Here is a 5,605-nt window from a genome sequence, read left to right on the forward strand (position 1 = left end):
GTTTAAAAAAATAAAAAGACAAGAGATACAAAGTGTTTGCATGGGGGTAGAGAAAAGGGGACCTCGTGCACTCTTGGTCGGAATGTAAATTGGTACAGCCGCTATGAGAAGCCGTATGAAGGTTCTTCAAAAAGTTAATAACAGAACTATCATGTGATCCAGTAATTCCACTTCTGGGTATATATCCAAAGGAAATGAAATGATTATCTTGAAGAAATATCTGCAACCCATGTTCACTGCAGTCTTATTCACAACAGCCAAGACTTGGAAACGACCTACATGTTATAAAATGGAATATTAGTCATAACAAAGGTGAGAATTCTGCCATTTGTGACAGCACAGACGATCCTTGAGGGTATGATGCTAAGTGAATTAGACACAGAAAGACAAATACTGTATTTCACATATACATGGAGCCTAAAGAAATCTGACTTCAAAGAAACGGGTCAGATTGGTGGTTGCCAGGCGTGAGGGCTCGGGGAGCATCATGGGTGAAGGCAGTCAAAGGGCACAGACGTCCAGTGTAAGAGGAGTAAGTTCTGGGGGTGTCATGCACCACCGCAGGGCGACTACTTAACAACACTGAACTGTATATTTGAAAGTTGCTAAGAGATTAAATCTTAAAAGTTTTCACCCCCCACACACGCACAGATTGTAATAATGTGAGGTGATGGGGGTAATAACTAACCTTATTTGCAGCAATCGTGCCACAAATATATGAATATACATATATATATTAAATTATTATATCTTAAACGTTAAACGTACACAATGTTACATGTCAATTTTATCTCAATAAAACTGGGGGAGGGGGGAAGAAAAGGAAGGAGGACTCAGATTGTAGAACCGGAAGTTAAGAGGGTGAAGACGAGAGCTACAGAAACAACTCTGAAAGTATGAGACTGAGTGCTAATCAAGGAACTGACAACGTTTGCCTGGCTGTGTTTCAGAATTGCTATGGACCAGCAGCTGATAGGTCTCTCTCCCCCCCACACACCTGTCTGCACAGGAACGTCCAGTGCAGCAGCTTTTCCAGCCTTAGATCGTCACTGTCCATTCGGAGTAGGAGGCACGGATGATTTGTCTTTCTAGGTCTTTAGATTGAGAGGAAGCACACTCAAGGGACCACACCAAGGAGCCTCACCTCACACCTGGAGCTGATTTAGAGAATGAAATCCTGGAATCTGAATTGGATGCCAACTCAAGCTAAATTCTCATCTAAAGCGATAGCACCAACTCTCAGTCATTTGGGGAAGCCAACTTTGGAGAGAAAAAAACAAATCATTATGAAAAAAACAACAAGAATGTTTGAAAAGGACCAAATAGAAATTATAGGAAAGTATAGAGTCACTGAAATTAAAGTATCAATGATGAGTTGAAATAGAGATTAATGAGCTATTATATCTTTCTTTTCTATTTATTTATTTTTTAGAAAGGAGAGGGAGAGACAGAGACAGAGACAGAGAGAGAGAGAGAGAAGGGGGGAGGAGCTGGAAGCATCAACTCCCATATGTGACTTGACTAGGCAAGCCCAGGGTTTTGAACCGACGACCTCAGCATTTCCAGGTCGACGCTTTATATTATATCTTTCTAATTCAACAAATTTGAAAGCAAATTTTTATTTGGGTGGGGGGGATTGCCCACTGTGACATCACCCAATATTGAAAATAGTATCAAACAAATTTCCTTTTCTCTTTTCTTTCTTTTTTTTTTTTTAAGACTTGACTCATTTTAGAGACAGAGAGACAGAAAGGGGAGAGGAACAGGAAGCATCAACTCCCGTATGGGCAAGCCCAGGGTTTCGAACCAGCGACCTCAGAGTTCCGGGTCAATGTTTTATCCACTGCACCACCAAGTTTCCTTGACACATGAAGGCCAACCAAGAGCTGATCTCACTACCCATCTCACCTGTATCACATATAATACTTAGATTGACCAATGAACAAGTGTTCCAGGTGCCACTTTTTGTGTTCCTTTCTTAAATGACTCAACAAAGAAATTATTAGTGTCTTTTCATCAAGAGTTGAAGAACAATATTTGGCCATCATCTGAACAGCGGTGTCTTAGCCAATCGCGTTCAACCACACTCTGATCCCAAACTCCTGCCGGGCTGTCAAGGTTACCCCAACTGGACGCCATCCTAAAAGACGTGTAACAATTCCTCTCACGACAAAAACCCTCTTAGTCCAAAGTAGTGTCTCCTGCTCTCCACTATCTGTGACAGGAAGGTCAAACTGTCCGTTCTGCTTTCACAAACCCACAAGAGAAGAACCAAGCCCTTCTGACCCGGAGGGAAAGGCGGCGAGGAGCAGGGACTGAGCTCTCCTTAGCAGCCAGTTGACAAACAGAGCTGGCTGTTGAGTGTTACCCATTCTAGTTTCAGTAGTCACAGTTCAGGATTGGAGGTGATGAAAAGGCCCCGAATAGAAGCCATCTTCGCCGCTGTGTGCGTGTTGGATTTCATCTGGTCCTCTCCCTGCCTTCCTTACGTAAAAGCTGCCGGGACAATGTGGCAACAATCTGAACAGAGATCAGATAAGGGCAAGGAGAAGGAAGTGGGATGGAAAGGGACATTTGAGGCTGCTCTAAGTAACAAGACTGTAAGGACGGGGCCTGCTGGGAAGCCCATTAGTTCCAGCAGTATCCCATTGCCTGCAATGAGCTTGCTCTCCCAGGGGAGGGAGGAGGATGAGCATCTGGCCGGCTGCTCCGAGTACAAGTGGAGCCTTGAACACCCAGGGGGATTTGGGATTGGAAGAATCCCATCGTTAATGACGGTCACCGTGAACGGCGACGGTCCTCCGAGGCCTTTACACCTCGCCATTGGCGCAGTCGAGACGCGGGGCCTCGGGAGCCAGCACACGCAGGGTGGCGGAATATCGGAGTCCACGCGGCAGAATCCTGTGTCCCCGGGGAGCCACGCCGACACAGAACAAACACACCGGTGCGGACATGCGCAGTTTGACTCGGTAGAAAAGTACCACGGCGATGGCGGCAGCGCAGGGAACACGCAATCCGAGGCCGGGCACACAGACGCTCCCAGTGACGGTGTTAAATGACCCAGTGACTCCATGGGGGGAAGGAAAACGGAGATAGGGGAGGAAAAAAGGCCCACAAGGGAGGGGAAAACTAAAGAAGGAGAAGAAGGGGGGAAACAAAGAGGTAGTTTATAAATGGAGAGATGGTGGAAAGAAGAAAACCTTTGTTTTCCAAAACCAGAGTAGGGTAATTATTATTTACATCTCTTATCTTGCCTTAAAGTCAAGACAGGAAAATCTCTCTCTCCCTCTCTCTCTCTTTCTCTCTCTCTCTCTCTCTCTCTCTCTCTGTGCCTCTCTCTCTCTTCCTCTCTCTCTCTCTTCCTCTCTCTCTCTCTCTCTCTCTCCCCCCTCCCTCATTAAAAGCCTTGACTCTTGCCCCAATTCTCCGTCACCATCCTGCGGACTTGCACCCTATTACCCTAATATCATTGTTTGACTGCTTCAGAATGCCATTGGCCTCCTGTGCTGCTGCTGTGATCACAACCACAACAGAAAATAAATGATAGCCTGTCCCTGACTGACACTCTCTGGTGGCTCCCGACCACCGATAGGGCAACGGGGTTGATGGAGAGTGGAGAGAGCGGCTAGGCGAACACCTAGCCCAAAGGCCAGCTCTCTCCCGCCCGGGGGCCCCCGCACCTCAGGAGTCCGACGTCAGAAAGGGAAGGTAGAGGCCGACGTGCAGAGTATGGTCCATTACTATTCCAGGGTGAACGAGCATCCATTTGGATAAAATAAGAAACTCCTCTTCAGTAACCAGTGGTTGGATGGATACATTAGCTTTGCTTTCTCCATTAAGAAGTAAAAGCCAGACAAGACGTAGAAGAGAATGCTATAATTAGGAAGCACTGTGTTGCCCTTAACAGTCACACATTTAACATCTGGATATTCCAATATGTTGCAGGGTGACCACGGCGGGGGGGGGGGGCGGTGTAGAGGGAGGGAAGACTGTGTTTAAATGATGCCAGAAATTCTGCCACATGCTCCATAGGACTGCCCGAAAGTGAGCATGAACTGGGTGACATTAACCCACTGTCCCCGCCCCCATCGATCCCAGTTTCTGAGCCTCTCAGAGCGCAAGCATCTGCCACACAACGAGTGACTCTGCTCTGTGCACATGCAGTTCCTTACATACACTCTAGGTGACTATGTGTGTTAATATCTACGTGTCTGTGCAGATTGGTACACAGAAAGTCATGCATACTGTTCTTTAAAATCGACTCAAGAAAGGTTCAAGGATTTAAATGCTTTAGAGTTGCCGTCAATACTTTTCAAAATCAGAACCTCATGAAAAACATTCTTGAGATGAACTGCCTGTTTTTATGTATTTTTTCCCCACTGACTTGGCTTTATGGTAATAATACCTTAACACCCAGGCAGGAATGAGCAGAAGAAACTTTGGAAAGTCCACCATGGCAACGGGCACAGAATAAAAGGGGATATTTTTTTTTTAGTGGAATAAGAGCTAAAGTCCTCAGAAACCTCTAGTAACTAACTTTTGTTTCTCTTTATATAAACTTGTTTAGACGATTACTAATTCCCTTGGAAGCTCGCAAAGAAGTAGCCCTTGATCATGCAGGAAATAAAAATCTGTGTGATTATTTGCCACTCACTTATAAGAACCAAGGACAAGGCTGAAATACTGGACAACTTCGACAGCATCTAGAACATTCTTGGGGTTAACTGCTGAACTCTGATCTCCAAGTCTATACTGATAGATTGGGTTGTGTTAGAGTAACAAATATTCCCCAAACTTTATAAGCTTAAACAAAGAAGGGCTTACTTCTTCCCCCTCATCTTTTTTGGGGTATAATTGACAAATAAAACTATATCTATATAGATAGATAGATATAGATATATACACACATATATTTGCATATGTATCTATGTATATATACACACATGTGTATGTTACATATATATACAATTATATATATTTTATACATAATATCTATGTATTCATTAATTTTTTTTTTTTTTACAGAGACAGAGAGTGAGTCAGAGAGAGGGATAGACAGGGACAGACAGACAGGAATGGAGAGAGATGAGAAGCATCAATCATTAGTTTTTCATTGCGCATTGCAACACCTTAGTTATTCATTGATTGCTTTCTCATACGTGCCTTGACCGCGGGCCTTCAGCAGACCGAGTAACCCCTGCTGGAGCCAGCGACCTTGGGTTCAAGCTGGTGGGCTTTTCCTCAAACCAGATGAGCCCGCACTCAAGCTGGCGACCTCGGGGTCTCAAACCCAGGTCCTCTGCATCCCAGTCTGACGCTTTATCCACTGCGCCACCGCCTGGTCAGGCTCATTAAATATTTTAATGGAGCCATTACCTCACCTAGTTATCCTTTTCTTATGACAACACTTAAGATCCACTCTCAGTGAATTTCGAGTACAGTCATGTGCTGCTTAATGATAAGGACACTTTCTGAGAAATGTGTCGTTAGGCAATTTCCTCCTCGTGCAGAGTTCACGCAGGGCAAACACCACACAAACCTGGCAGCACAGCCTGTCACACACCTGGGCTGCACGGGACAGCCTGTCACACACCTGGGCTGCACG

The sequence above is a fragment of the Saccopteryx bilineata genome, chromosome 4, assembly GCF_036850765.1.
Source record: "Saccopteryx bilineata isolate mSacBil1 chromosome 4, mSacBil1_pri_phased_curated, whole genome shotgun sequence".
NCBI classification, from domain to species: domain Eukaryota; kingdom Metazoa; phylum Chordata; class Mammalia; order Chiroptera; family Emballonuridae; genus Saccopteryx; species Saccopteryx bilineata.